The sequence below is a fragment of the Ictidomys tridecemlineatus genome, chromosome 16, assembly GCF_052094955.1.
Source record: "Ictidomys tridecemlineatus isolate mIctTri1 chromosome 16, mIctTri1.hap1, whole genome shotgun sequence".
Classification (NCBI taxonomy): domain Eukaryota; kingdom Metazoa; phylum Chordata; class Mammalia; order Rodentia; family Sciuridae; genus Ictidomys; species Ictidomys tridecemlineatus.
This window is the reverse complement of record NC_135492.1, coordinates 45515530-45532122: the sequence shown is the minus strand read 5'-3', so window position 1 is coordinate 45532122 and position 16593 is coordinate 45515530. Positions and strand designations below refer to the sequence as shown.

General features: G+C 35.5%; 1 long non-coding RNA gene across 1 annotated transcript; it reads left to right on the top strand.

Annotated features, from left to right (window-relative positions):
• Positions 1-290: 290 nt before the first annotated feature.
• Positions 291-15559, top strand: LOC120891483 (uncharacterized). The gene is made up of 2 exons (XR_005735926.2): positions 291-603; positions 11661-15559. It is a non-coding gene; the product is annotated as an uncharacterized LOC120891483 (long non-coding RNA).
• Positions 15560-16593: the final 1034 nt, after the last annotated feature.

The following is a 16593-nucleotide window of genomic DNA, read 5'->3' as shown; positions in this document are numbered from 1 at the left end:
CTAGAGTGCCCCCGAGTTCAATTCCTAGTACACAGCAAATAAATAAAAACAGATAATTATTAACACTATCCCAACTGGAAACAATCCACATGTCCATCAACTGATAAATGAATACATTGTGGTAGAAACCTACAATGTTAATTGTGAGGCAGGTGGCCCACAGCCCACCTTCTGAGAAGCGCCCCTCATGTTCGGGTTGATTCACAACACTCAGCCTTTTTAGCACATTCAGTGCACACACATTTTGAACAGCGTATTTCACAGAGTTGGGTACAAGAATAAAGGCCAAAAATCTGCTCACTAGGGAGCCTGGTAGAGCTGGCAATGGGACTTTGAAATTTTTTTTAAATGTGTGCTACCACTTAAATTTTTTTTTTTACTTACTGCCTGTGTTTTAGAACTTGTAAATGTCATGTTGCACTAGTTTCCTATTGATGCTATAACAAGTTACCAAAAACTTAGCAGTTTAAGACACCGCCACTAATTTATTATCATGTAGTTCCGTCTAGGCTCTTTCTGGAAGCTCTAGGGAGAATCCACTGCCTCATATTTTGCAGCTTCTTGGGGCTGACTGCCTTCCCTGCCAGAGCCAGAAGTGTCCAGGTGAGTCTCCTGCATCCTGCTTTACTCTGACCCTCCTGCCTCCCTCCCTCTCTCACCAGAACCCTGGAGTACCTGGCTTGGCTTCCACCAGCATGATCCAGGAAATCTTCCACCCCAGGATGCTTAATCACACCTACAAAGTCCTTTTGCCATGTTTGGTAGCATAGCTCTTAGTGGTTAGGACACATGCTTACTGTGGCCACCATCCCAAGTACCGTGTTCACCCACATAAAACCTAGGCAGGTTAGGTTTAAGACAATAATGCTCAAAGGTGTATATACACACGTGTGTGTGTGTGTGTATATATATTTTTGTTGTTTTGTTTGGGTTTTTTGTCTAGCTCTGAGTGACTTAAATTCAACCAGAAAGGTCACATTTTCTCATGGTCCAAACAGGCTGAATGAGTCAATTCATTAAAGATCATATAACTAATAATGCTACATATGATTACTTAAGAGCCTGTTGCTCTAAGACACATCAAAAACAACCATAAAAAGATGCTTACTTTTTTTTTTAGACAAATACATGGACAAATACATTAAAATCTTTTTACTCAGGTTTTGTGAGGCTTAGCACTTTAAAAATGAGTAAGATCCAGGTTTGGGTCTAGCTCAGTGGTAGATCACTTGCCTAGCATAAGCAAGGGTTGGGATCCAACCCCTACACTTAAAAAAAAAAAAAAAAAAAAAGGAAGATCCAAAACTTCTCCATAAGATAATCTTTACTGATTAAAAAATATATATTAAAGCATACTCATATTATGGGATTAGAAAATTTAAATAATATGCCATCCATCTCTCTTATTTGGTGAAACGTCTATTCAAATGTTTTAGTCACATTTCTTGAATTATTACTAAATTTTGAAAATTCAGTTTCTTGTGTTTTCATTGCCAGTTCTTTATCAATTATGTTTTGCAAATGTTTTTTTTCCTGATTCTGGTATGTCTTATTTTCTTAAGTTTCCTGAAGTCTAGAAAGTTTTTAATTTTGCCAAGTTCCAATTTATCTTTTATTGTTTATATTTTTTTGGGTCCTAGGAAATCTTTGCCTAATTAAGATTCCAAAGTTTCCCCCTACATTTTCTCAAAGAAGAGTACACAAAAGAACCTTCTGTGCTGATAGGAATCTTCTGTAATCTGTGCTAACCAATGCACTAACTAGAGCCACCCAGAGTAGCTGCTGAGGCCTTAACACTTGGCCAGAACAAGTGAGGAACCGAACTTTAAGTTTTATTTAGTTTAAATAGCATGGCCACACACACACACACACACACACACAAAAGTATATGAAACAGTTCTAGAAGTGTTATAGCTTTAGATTTGACATTTTGGTCTATGATACATCTTTAGTTAATATTTGTGAGAGTACCACGTATGGGTAAAGTCTTGTTCTTTAAAATATAAATACCCACTTATTCCGGCACCATTTTGTAGAACCACCATCTTTTCTCCACGGATAAAAATGAGTAAGATCTTTTCTGAGTCATCTCAGTACTTTTGTCAAAAATCAATTGGCTGTGTTAATATGCTTCTATTCCTGGACCCTACTCTGTCCCGTTGACCTGTGTGTTTCTACCCTTTTATCAATATTATGTTGTCTTCATATATGTCTAATTCATCTTCAACAATGGTGCCAAGATGATACAATGGGGAAAGGATAGTTTCTTCAACAAATGGTGCAGGGAACACTCAATACCAACGTGCAAAAAAATGACACTGGGCCCTTATCATACATCATGTGCACACACACACACACACACACACACACACACACACACACACTCACACACATACACACACAAAAAAAAAATCAATTAAAGACTTAAACTTAAGACCTGAAACTGTGAGGGCCTTGGAGAAACTTGTCAATATGATACCAAAAGTACAAACAACACAAGCTAAACTACACAAGTGAGTCTCCATACTAAAAAAACTTTGGCATAACAAACAATGTAATAAAAGTACAAGCCTATAAAATGGGAGAAAATATTTGCCAACCAAAAACCCAACAACTCAACAGCTAAACAAAACTATGCCTAATTTTTAAAGTGGGCAAAAACTTACATAGATATTTCTCCATTAGAAGACCTACAAATGGCCAAGAGGAATATGCAAAGATGCTCATCATCACTAATCATCATGGAAATGCAAATCCAAATCACAACAAGATGTCACTTTATGCCTGTTGAGATGGCGTTATAAAAACAACAACAACAACAAAGTAAACAGGAAATAAGTGTGGGCAAGGATGTATAGAATTTGAAACCTTGTGCAGTGTAGGTGGGGATATAAAATGATGTAGCCACTATGGAGAATAGTATGTTCCTCAAAAAACTAAAAATAGCACCACTGAATGATCCAGCAATCAGACTTCTGGCTCATCTGTACGAAAGAATTGGAATCATGATCTGCAAGAGATATGTGCACCACCGCATTCCTTGCACCATTCTTCATGATAGACAAGACGTAAAAACAACCTGGTCATCCACTGATGGTTAACCATTAAAAAAATGCTATAAATATAAAGACCTATCTATTTTATATATTTATCTATCTTGATTTATCTATGACATATATAGATAATATGAATCTACAATATAGAGATAATAATAGATAATTTCCTTTCATAAAAAAGAATTACTTCATGTACTTTAATATGGATGAACCATGAGAGCATTATTGTGGGTGCAATAAGCTAATCACAGAAGAACAAACACTGCATGATTCTACTCCCATGAAGTGTCAAAGGAGTCAAACTCATTAAAGCATAGAGTTGAATGGTGGCTGCCAGGGCCTGGGTGGGGGGACAGTGGTCAGTTATTGATCATTAGGTCTAAAGTTTTAATCATACAAGATGAAAAAGTTCGGCTCACATCCTTGACCTGACTTAAGAATGAGATTGCTACAAAGAAAAGGTCACTGACTCAACATACTAACTGGGGTTTTCCTGTGTCCTGGAGAGAAATGTATGTTTAGAGATAGACCCAACATGGCGGCTGGCGAGGAGGCAGCACTTTCAATGCCTCTACAGTAATGGGATCAGAGAGACCCATTAATACACCTACATGCGACCTGCTGAGAAAATTCCACTGAAAAGAGACCTGCTGGGAATTAAATTCTACCTGCCTACTCTCATTCTCTTTGGTGACTTCTTCCTTTCCCTGCTAATACTTTTCCTCCCAAGCATCAAATAAATTTATAGGAGTAAACAGTAACTCAGCAGTCAAACAGAACAAGAAGCAACATGAGCAGTATGAAAAAGCAAGAAAGAAAAGGAATACAAACAATGCAGGACAGCCTAAATATTCAGGAGGATATAGAGTTATCAGAAAAATGGTCATATAAAGAACTCAAGGAATACCTTAGACAGATGGAATGGAGCCTTAAAGAGAATACAAGACAGCAAATTCAAGCAGTGAAAGAACACATTGAGAATGAATTACATAAACAGATAAAAGAAGTTGTTAAGCATCTTTATCAGGAGATAGAGATTATAAAAAAGAATCAAATAATAATCTTAGAAATGAAGGAAATTATAAATCAAATTAAAAACTCAAATGAGAGTATCACTAATAGAGTGGAGCAAGTAGAAACCAGAACGTCAGATAATGAAGACAAAATATATCATCTTGAAGAGTCTAGCCAACTCAGATAGGCTGGTTAAAAATCACGAGAGAAACATCCAAGAGATATGTGATAACATAAAAAAACAAAATTTAAGAGTCATTGGGATAGAGGAAGGGATAGAGATTCAAACCAAGGGAATGAGTAACCTACTAAATGAAATAATTACAGAAAACTTTACAGAAATAAAAAAGGAAACAGATACACAAATTGTAGATGCATACAGGACACTGAGCATACAAAATCACAGTAGACCAACGCCAAGACACATTGTTATGAAGATATCCAATATACAGAACAAAGAGAAAATATTAAAAACTACAAGAGAAAGGAGGCAGATTACATTCAGGGGTAAACCAATAAGGTTAACAACAGATTTTTCATCACAGACGCTGAAAGCGAGAAGATCCTGGAACAACGTATTTCAAACACTGAAAAACAATGGATGCCAACCAAGAATTCTGTATCCAGCAAAATTAAGCTTCAGGTATGACAACGAAATAAAAATCTTTCACAATAAACAAAAGCTAAAAGAATTTGCAGCCAGAAAACCAGCATTGCAAAGCATCTTGAGCAAAACACTACACAAGGAAGAAATGAAAAACAATAACCAAAGCCAACAGTGGGAAGTACCTCAGTAAAGACAGACGGAGGGGGGAAAGCTAATCATGGAGAAACAAACTAAATTTAAAGAAAAAAAGATAAATAATCAAACATGGCTGGAAGTACAAACCATATATCAATAGTAACTCTAAACGTTAATGGTTTAAACACTCCGATAAAGCGACATAGGCTGGTAACATGGATTAAAAAAAACAAATCCAACAATATGCTGCATCCAGGAGACACATCTGACTAGAAAAGACATACACAGGCTGAAGGTGAAAGGTTGGGAAAAAATATACCACGCACACGGTCCTCGCAAGCAAGCAGGGGTGGCCATCCTCATATCAAATAAAATCGACTTCAAGACTAAGTTAATCCAAAGGGATAAGGAAGGACATTATATACTGTTAAAAGGAACCATTCAACAACAAGATATAACAATTATCAATATTTATGCACCAAATAATGGTCCTGCGACATTCATAAAACAAATTCTCCTCAAGTTCAAGAATCAAATAGACCACAACACAATAATTATGGATGACTTCAACACACTTCTCTCATGATTGGACAGATCCTCCAAACAAAAGTTGAATAAAGAAACTATAGAACTCAATATCACAATCAATAACCTAGACTTAACTGACATATATAGAATATATCAACCATCATCAAGTGGATATACTTTTTTCTCAGCAGCACATGGATCCTTCTCAAAAATAGACCATATATTATGCCATAGGGCAACCCTCAGTAAATATAAAGGGCTGGAGATAATACCATGCATTTTATCTGATCATAATGGAATGAAACTGGAAATCAATGATAAAAGAGGGAAGGAAAAATCCAATATCACATGGAAAATAAACAATATGTTACTGAATGATCAAGGGGTTACAGAAGACATAAAGGAGGAAATCAAAAAATTCTTAGAGATAAATGAAAATACAGACACAATTTATTGGAATCTATGGGACACAATGAAAGCAGTTTTAAGAGGGCAATTCATCGCCTGGAGGTCATTCCTCAAAAAAAGAAAAAAACCAACAAATAAATGAGCTCACACTTCATCTCAAAGCCCTAGAAAAGGAAGAGCAAAACAACAGCAAATGCAGCAGAAGGCAAGAAATAATTAAAATCAGAGCGGAAATCAATGAAATTGAAACAAAAGAAACTATTGAAAACATTAACAAAACTAAAAGTTGGTTCTTCGAAAAAATAAACAAGATTGTCAGACCCTTAGCCATGCTAATGAAGAGAAGAAGAGAGAGAACTCAAATTACTAACATACGGGATGAAAAAGGCAATATCACAACAGATGCTACAGAAATACAGAAGACAATTAGAAATTATTTTGAATATTATTTTATATTTGGAATATTATTTTATATTCCAATAAAATAGAAGATAGTGAAGATATCGATAAATTTCTTAAGACATATGATTTGCCCAGACTGAGTCAGGAGGATACACACAATTTGAACAGACCAATATCAAACGATGAAATTGAAGAAGCAATCAAAAGACTAACAACCAAGAAAAGCCCAGGACTGGATGGGTATACAGCGGAGTTTTACAAAACCTTTAAAGAAGAATTAATACCAATACTTTTCATGTTATTTCAGGAAATAGAAAAAGAGGGAGCTCTTCCAAATTCATTCTATGAGGCCAACATCACATTGATCCTGAAACCAGACAAAGACACCTCAAAGAAAGAAAACTACAGACCAATATCTCTGATGAATCGGATACAAAGGCACATCAAAAAAATTGTGCACTATGATCAAGTAGGATTCATCCCTGGGATGCAAGGATGGTTCAATATACGGAAATCAATAAATGTTATTCACCACATCAATAGACTTAAAGATAAGAACCATATGATCATCTCGATAGACACAGAAAAAGCATTCAACAAAGTACAGCATTCCTTTATGTTCAAAACATTAGGAAAACTAGGGATAACAGGAACTTACCTTGACATTGTAAAAGCTATTTACGCTAAGCCCCAGGCTAGCATCATTCTGAAAGGAGAAAAATTGAAGGCATTCCCTCTAAAATCTGGAACAAGACAGGGATGCCCTCTATCACCACTTCTATTCAAAATAGTTCTCAAAACACTGGCCAGAGCAATTAGACAGACGAAAGAAATTAAAGGCATAAAAATAGGAAAAGAAGGACTTAAATTATCACTATTTGCGGATGACATGATTCTATACCTAGAAGACCCAAAAGGGTCTACAAAAAAAACTACTAGAACTAATAAATGAACTCAGCAAAGTGGCAGGATATAAAATCAACACACATAAATCAAAGGCATTTCTGTATATCAGCAACAAAACTTCTGAAACGGAAATGAGGAAAAACACTCCATTCACAATATCCTCAAAAAAAATAAAATAAAATACTTGGGAATCAACCTAACAAAAGAGGTGAAAGATTTATACAATGAAACTACAGAACCCTAAAGAGAGAAATAGAAGAAGATCTTAGAAGATGGAAAAATATACCCTGTTCATGGATAGGCAGAACTATCATCATCAAAATGGCGATTTACCAAAAGTTCTCTATAGGTTTAATGCAATGCCAATCAAAATCCCAATGGCATTGCTTGTAGAAATAGATAAAGCAATCATGAAATTCATATGGAAAAATAAAAGACCCAGAATATCAAAAGCAATTCTAAGCAGGAAGTGTGAATCAGGCGGTATAGTGATACCAGATTTCAAACTATATTACAGAGCAATAGTAACAAAAACAGCATGGTACTGGTACCAAAACGGGCGGGTGGACCAATGGTACAGAATAGAGGATACAGAGACTAATCCACAAAGTTACAACTATCTTAAATTTGATAAAGGGGCTAAAAGCATGCAATGGAGGAAGGATAGCATCTTCAACAAATGGTGTTGGGAAAACTGGTAATCCATATGCAACAAAATGAAACTGAATCCCCTCCTCTCACCATGCACAAAAGTTAACTCAAAATGGATCAAGGAGCTTGATATCAAATCAGAGACTCTGCGTCTGATAGAAGAAAAAGTTGGCTCCGATCTACGTATTGTGGGGTCGGGCTCCAAATTCCTTAATAGGACACCCATAGCACAAGAGTTAATAGCAAGAATCAACAAATGGGACTTACTTAAACTAAAAAGTTTTTTCACAGCAAGAGAAACAATAAGAGGTAAATAGGGAGCCTACATCATGGGAACAAATTTTTACTCCTCACACTTCAGATAGAGCCCTAATATCCAGAGTATACAAAGAACTCAAAAAATTAGACAATAAGATAACAAATAACCCGATCAACAAATGGGCCAAGGACCTGAACAGACACTTCTCAGAGGAGGACATACAATCAATCAACAAGTACATGAAAAAATGCTCACCATCTCTAGCAGTCAGGGAAATGCAAATCAAAACCACCCTAAGATACCATCTCACTCCAGTAAGATTGGCAGCCATCATGAAGTCAAACAACAACAAGTGCTGGCGAGGATGTGGGGAAAAGGGTACTCTTGTACATTGCTGGTGGGACTGCAAACTGGTACAGCCAATTTGGAAAGCAGTATGGAGATTCCTGGGAAAGCTGGGAATGGAACCACCATTTGACCCAGCTATTGCCCTTCTCGGACTATTCCCTGAAGACCTTAAAAGAGCGTACTACAGGGATACTGCCACATCGATGTTCACAGCAGCGCAATTCACAATAGCTAGACTGTGGAACCAATCCAGATGCCCTTCAATGGATGAATGGATTAAAAAAATGTGGCATCTATACACCATGGAATATTACACAGCACTAAAAAATGACAAAATCATGGAATTCACAGGGAAATGGATGGCACTAGAGCAGATTATGCTTAGTGAAGCTAGCCAATCCCTAAAAAACAAGTACCAAATGTCTTTGATATAATGAGAGCAACTAAGAATAGAGCAGGGAGGAAGAGCAGGAAGAAAAGATTAACATTAAACAGAGACATGAGGTGGGAGGGAAAGGGAGAGAAAAGGGGAATTGCATGGAAATGGAGAGAGACCCTCACTGTTTTACAAAATTACATATAAGAGGTTGTGTGGGGAATTGGAAAATAAACAAGGAGAGAAATGAATTACAGTAGATGGGATAGAAAGAGAAGATGGGAGGGGAGGGGAGGGGGGATAGTAGAGGATAGGAAAGGTAGCAGAATACAACAGTTACTAGTATGGCATTATGTAAAAATGTGGATGTGTAACCGATGGGATTCTGCAATCTGTATTTGGGGTAAAAATGGGAGTTCATAACTCACTTGAAGCTAATGCATGAAATATGATATGTTAAGACCTTTGTAAGGTTTTGAACAACCAATTAAAAAAAAGATGAAAAAGTTCTAGACACCTGCTGTACAACTTTGTGCTTGTAATTATCAGTGCTATATATTTAAAATTTGTCAAAAGGGTAGATTTCATGTTATTTAACCACAATTTTTAAAATATTCATTTTGCCTTGATTATTGTAGTTTTTAAGAAGCAGTCTTGAGATCTGATTGAATTGGGTTCTTTTTCTTTTCCAACATTGTTTTGGCTACCTTCCCCACTTCTGTATTGAAGTTTTATAAATAGCCATAGATTGCCACAAAAACTGTCTTTCAATGAATTTTCACCGAATCTATACATCAATTTAGGAAGAACATTTTGATAATATTGAGCCTTCCAGTCTGTGAGTAAAGTATATCTAGCCATAGAATAGTCTTTTTTTATGTTGCTCATCTCTGTTTTGTAGATTTCAGTATGTAACTCTTGTACATATTTTGTTAGACATCCATAAGTATTCACATTATTTGGAGGCTATTTTAATAGTACTTTCATAAGTTTTAAAGGTCAAAACATTTGCTGGTAGCATAGAAAATCATACTTAATTTTCATATACTGAATCTGTGTCCTATGACCTTAACAATATACTAAAACCAGTAATAGTGTTACCCAACTAGCTTTTCATAGATTCTTAGACTTTTCTGTAACAGACAACCATGTTATGTACAAATAAAGACATTTTCATTTTTTCCTTTCTACTCTGTATGCCTCTTTACTTGTCTGGCCTTAATGCTTCAGCTAGAACCTCTCAGACAATTCTAAATGGGAATGATGAAAGCCAACACCCCTTGCTTTGTTATGACCTTAGGGAAAACATTCAGCACTTCATTTATATTTATATTTTTAGTTTTAGATGGAGACAATACTTTTATTTTACTTATTTTTATGTGGTGCTGAGGATCAAATCCAGTGCCTCACACTTGCTAGGCAAATGCTCTCCACTGACCTATAACCCCAGCCCCTCAGTATTTCATTTTTAAGTATGATATTAACTGTAGGTTTTTCATACATGCTCCTTATCAAGTAGAAGTTGTTTCCTTTTATTCTTTGTCTTCTGAAGATTTTATCAGAAATTGATTAGTTTTGTTAAATGCTTTTTCTGCATCGATTGAGATTATATTTTTCTTTTTTAGTTTATTAACATATCACCAACTTATGAATATTGAACCATCCTGCATTATCACAATAAAACCCACTTTGTCATGAACCCAGAGACACTTAACCACTAAACCATCTCCCATCCTGCTTTTTATTTTGAGACAGGGTCTCGATAAGTTGCTCAGGGCCTCACTAAGTTGCAGGGTGTGATTTTTAACTCATGATCCTCCTGCCTCAGCCCCTCCTCAACTGGGATTACAGGTGTACACCACCTTCCCAGGCTTTTCTGTTCTTTTTACAGACTGTATTTGCTAAAACAATCACTCCTTGGTACCAGTGGGGAACTGGTTCCAGAACACCCCATTAATGCCAAAATCTGCATATGCTTAAGTCCCATATATAAAATGGCATAGGATTTGCATATAACCTACACAATCCTCCCATTAGCTTAAAATTAACTGTTTTACTGTATCTTGAATAACAAGGAAAAAAAGCCCATATATGCTCAGTACAGGTAAAACATTTTTTTCAAATATTTTTGTTCCATAGTTGGTTGAACCCATGGATATGGAAAGCTGACCATACTTGTTTAAGATTTTTGTATTGCTTGAGTTGTGGCTCAGTGGTAGAGCGCTTACCTAGCATGCGTGAGACCCTTGGTTTGATTCTCAGTGTCACATATAAATAAATAAATAAAATAGAAAGATCCCTTGACAACAAATATTTTTAAAAATAAAATATTTCTGTGCCTATATTCAAGAAGGAATTGGGGCTATAATTTTCTTTTCTTATAAAATATTTGCCTGGTTTGGTATCAAAGTAATGTGGTCTCCATAAAATTGTGAAGTGTTCACTCATTCTCTGTATCTGGAAAAGTTGGTGTAGAATTGGTAAATGTTTGTAGAATTGGCCCATGAAACCCTAAGACTTTTCTTATGGAAAAGATTTTATATAATCTAGCCCTTCTTAAATTCTTTCAAGGAATTTGTCCAGTCGATCCAAGTAATCAAATCTATTGACATGAAAAAAAATGCTCATAATATTCCCTATTTTAACAACTGTAGGATCTATAATGATGTCTTTTTTTCATGACATGTTTTTTTAAAGGTGGACAGACAATAAAAATTAACATTAAATCTGACCTCAACTTCTGTCCTAGAATTCTCCCATCAAGTTCCAGTCTCCAAACATTTTTCGTTCAGTCATCATCATCACATTCCTCAGAGTCCACTAACTATCTTTTGTTGAATTCAACTGTCATTTTTGTTTGTTGGCTTGCTTTTCCAAGAATTTATTAAACCTTGTTCTGATAGCTTCCCACTTAGTTGCCCATATCTTAATTTCTGTATCAGGTAATTCTCCATTGCTTTCGTTTTTCAGGTGTTACAAATGCTAGTCCTTACCCTGGCCTGGGTGGCGGATACAGAACCTGAACGGAGGTATTCTCGTTCCCGCTTCCCTCCTGGAATGCCCCCGTTTCCCCTGCAGCTGGACTTGCCTCGTCTTCCTCAGCACCTCCAACTCCTTTTCTGCAGCCACTCTCAGATTCACACCGATGGATCTCCCCTCTTCATTCTTTATGCTGAAATTTATGTCTTCTCTTTTGTCCTAGCAATAGTCTGGCTACAGTTTATCTGTTTTATCTTTCAAATACTAGCTTTGGATTTCATTAACTATTTCTATTTTTATTTTGAATATTATTTCTGCTTATTATTTCCTAGTTTATGCTCTTGGGGGATCTGAATTTGCTCTTCTCTTTAAGATACCAGCTCTGGACACTGATTGGGGCCTTTTAGTTTTCTAACATAAGCATCTAAGGCTATGCATTGTCCTGAGCACTGCTGTAGTTTAGTCCCACACATGTTAATGTGCTGCACTTTTACTGCCACTCCATTCAAATTCCACTTGAATTTTCTTTATGCCTTTCTCTTTGATTCATGAATCATTCAGAAGTTTGGTTTTTAGTTTCCAGATATTTGAGAATCATACATATATCATTATCAATTTCTAGTTTGATTCTGTTATTAGAAAATGTATCTTGTATGATTTTTAATATTTTTTAATTTGTTCTTTCTACATATACATGACAGTAGGGTATATTTTATGTATACATATTATATACATAGAATAAGTATAACTCGCTCCAATTAGGATCTCATTACTGTGATTGTATATGATGTGGAGTTATCTTTTTAAATTTATTGAGGTTTGTTTTATGTCCCAGTATATGATCTAACTGGGTAAATTTCCATATGCACTTGAAAAGGCTGCATGCTCTGCCATTTTTTTATATAAAGTATTCCCTACAACCCAATAAGATCAAGTTGGCTGATAGGGCTATTTAGATTTTCTATATTCCTACTGATTTTCTGCCTCCTAGTTCTGTAGATTACTGAAGGAACATTGATATTCCCAACTAAAATTTTGAATTCATCTTTTTTTACCTTTGGATCTTTCAGTTTGGGGATTTAGAGCACTAATACTTATGACTATTGTGCATTCTTGATTGACTATTACTGTGTAATATTCTTTTTTTCCTGATAATATTTTCTGAAGTCTACTTTGTGGATGATGGCTACTTCATCTTCCTTTTAATTAGTCTTTCATATAGCATAACGTTTTCTATCTTTTTACTTTAAACATATCTATGTTTTTGGTTTTTTTCTTAATATATGAGGCAGGGTTCTTTTACAGAGCAAACTGGTTGGGTCTTGATTTTTTAATCCAAACTGACAATCACTGCCATAGTTTTGAAAACAAATCATCTCTCCTCTCATTTTTAAATTTATATGTCTGTATGTATTAGGCAACCCTTCGAGGTACTAGCTCTAATTCTATGTGATATGACTTTTTCTTGTTCTAGAGGTGGCTTATAGACTTGTTATGCAAACTAAACAATAGTTTCCTTCAAAAAGAGCTTGAATACTTGACATTTCTATTCTTTTCCCAACACCAATGAGATAGCTAGAAGCAAATATTGTCCTTTCAGTAACTTCCCAAACCTTCCTGCAAGTCAAACCTCCCAGTCACAGATCCACTAAGAACTCTACTTAACCGCTTTGGTTGCATGTTTTACAGGTACCTCTTACTCAACATGTCTAAACCTGAACTGATCTTCCCACCCACATTCTTTCTTTAAAATTTATACTCTTGGGGCTGGGGTTGTGGCTCAGTGGTAGTACGCTTACCTGGCATGCGTGAGGCACTGGGTTCGATTCTCAGCACCACATACAAATAAATAAAATAAAGATCCATCAACAACTTTAAAATATTTAAAAATAATAATAATAAAATTTGTACTCTTGTTGTACTATTTCTCAGAGAACAGTAATACTATTCTCCTAATTTCCAGCCCAGAAACCTGGGCATTGCTCTCTTTCCTCACTCCATGAAACCTATCAAAGAACCCTATTAAGTTTCTCCCAATAAATTGTTTTCAAATATCGGCCCTTTTCCTTACCTACCTCATCTGTCATGTTACTACTCTTTTTCAGGTAACCATTATTCCCTACCTGGATTATGCAATCATCTCTGAAGAGTTGTTCCTCCTACTTAAAGCATTCTCTTTTTTTCTTTCTTTATTTTTATTTATATATAACAGCGTAATGCATTACAATTCGTATTACATATATAGAGCTCATTCTCTACCCTGCTCTCCAAAAACCTTTATTCACAGACTTGAAGTCCTTTCACTCCTCCTTCCTTATCTATCCTCATCTCTCACCACTTCCTCCTTCATGGAAGCCACTGCCCTCCCCCCACACACACATATACATACACACACTATAAAAATGAACACTGAACTTTCCAGGCCTTGAAGTGATGGGTGCTTTCTTTTGCCCTGTGTCTTTTCTCCTGCTGTTCCTTAGGAAATCCATTTCCGCCAGTCTTCACTTGATAATACTTTGACTTATGCTCCATGTGTCAGTTAAAGTAACTCTTCTCCTGGGAAGTTGTACGAGAACCTTAATCTGGGTTGTGTGTTCTTTAGCACTTAACACACTGAAGCAATTTTGCTGAATCCGCCACTAGACGGATACATCCATGTGCCCTGAGCTGCTCCACTTCTTCCTTCTATTCATCACTCTCTATCATTATTGTTAGATTCTGTAATTCTTAGTTTATTAGCAGAACCAGTTACAGAACAAAAGGAGTAGACGGCAGAGTGGGGACCATCATCTAGGCATACCGATTCTCAGTCCACTATGCTGACCAAGGGCTCAATCAAAAAATTAGTGCCTACAGTGTCTTTTAACTATAAAAGGCAAGACTTGGACTCAGATGACTTTAGGCAATTCCCTTTACCCTCTCTGAAATGTTTTCCTCATTTCTTAATGGTTTAAGCAACACCAATATCAAACCGATAAAGGAGAAACAGATGAAAGGAGATAAAGTGAGTTTTGTAAATTGAACAAAGATGCCCAACATTGTATACATGTGTATGTGTATACATATGTATACACACACATGCATACATATATACATATGTATGTATACACACATAAATAATCCCTGGGGCCCAAAGACTGATAGATTACTTTTTCCCCCACCATTTTTTTTATTGGTGCATTATAGTTGCACATATACAAAGTTGGTGTGATTTGTTGTTACTTATCTATACATGAACACAATATAACAATATAATTTGGCCAGCATCACTTCCCAGTAGTTTCTCCCTCCTTCCCCAATAACATTGGAAGATTTATTTACTTCATTTAAAACAAAAATGGAAGAGGTAACTAGTACTTCTTAATGAAACATTATAAGTAACCAGGCCTATTATATGTTTTCTCCTACCCTAATGTATGTTTTTGGCATTCTTGTCAAGGATCACATGACTATAGATGTGTGGGTTTGTCTCCCTGTCTTCTATTAGGTACCATGGATCTCTGTATCTGGTTTTATATCAGTACTATGCAGTTTTTGTTACTGTAACTCTGTAATATAATTTGAAGTCGGCATTGCTAATATAATTTGAAGTCAGGTATTGTGATAGCTCTGGCATTGCTCTTTTGGCTTAGACTTGCTTTTTAGGGTCTTTTATTCTTTTAAATGAATTTTAGGACTTTTTTTCTAGTTATGTGGAGAAGGTTATTGGTATTTTGATGGGGATTTTGTAGAATCTATATGTTGCTTTTGACAGTATGGCCATTTTAATAATATAATTCTCCCTATCCATGAACATGGGAGGTCTTTCCTAATGGGTTATTTTTAATTTCTTGTATACCAATTTCCTATATTCTCAAATTTTTTATTTTAATAAAGACAGCATAAATACAGATTTACCTTTCCTTTTCTGAAGTCTAAGACCTTTATTTAAAAATTTCCTTATCTGGTATCAGTTGTAAGAGATTTTCAATTAGTTGCTATGTCTTAAGTTATTCCTGATTCCTTTATTAAAATAAGAAATTATGTGTTTTATAAGGCCCCAATCACACTGGCAGATTTATTTATTTCATTTAAAACAAAAATGGAAGAGATAACTAGTATTTCTTAATGAAATATTATAAGTAGCCAGGCTTATTGTATGTTTTCTCTCACATGTAGAAGCTAGAGAGGGAAAAGAAAAAGCAAGGTTGGGGGATGTCTCATGAAATGCAAAAGACTGATAGAGGAAAGGGACCCGAGGGAGGGAAGAAAGGAGGGAAAGGGAAGAAATACTGCAGGATGATATTAGCCAAAAGATATTGTTATAATGTGTTTCTTGTGCAAATATGTAACAACAAATCCCATCATTGTGTACAACTACAATGCACCAATAAAAATATGGGGAAAAAAGAATTATCAAGACTTGTATCAATTAAAAAGCATAATTTTTCAGGAAGATTTGTTCTTAAACAAAAAACACAGAAAATAGTACCATAAATTTCCTAAGGTAGAACAGCATATAAACATTACTCTATCTCCTTGTGTCCAATAAAGTAATATGAAATCATAAGTCTAATAATACAATTCATAAGTCAAATAATACATTCTCAGTGGATGTTTATGATCATTATAGTTATTCTACAAATTATACTCCCTGTTAAATAATGTATATTGATCTGAAGTGAAAACAAGGACAACTAGCTGTTTCATGCCCATCTCAAGAACCTGAAACATGCAACTCTACAGCAACTATTTATAATATTGAAATAAAAAATAGATTAAATGAAAAAACAGAATCCTAGGACCCTTTATGTATTTTAAATAGTTTAATGCTATTTATGAAAAATAATTTTAATCAAATGGCTGCTTTTTCTAAAGGCAAGTCACATGTGAGCGGACCACAGACTTTAGCAAACAGTAAACCAAGGGGGAGTCAGGATCAATC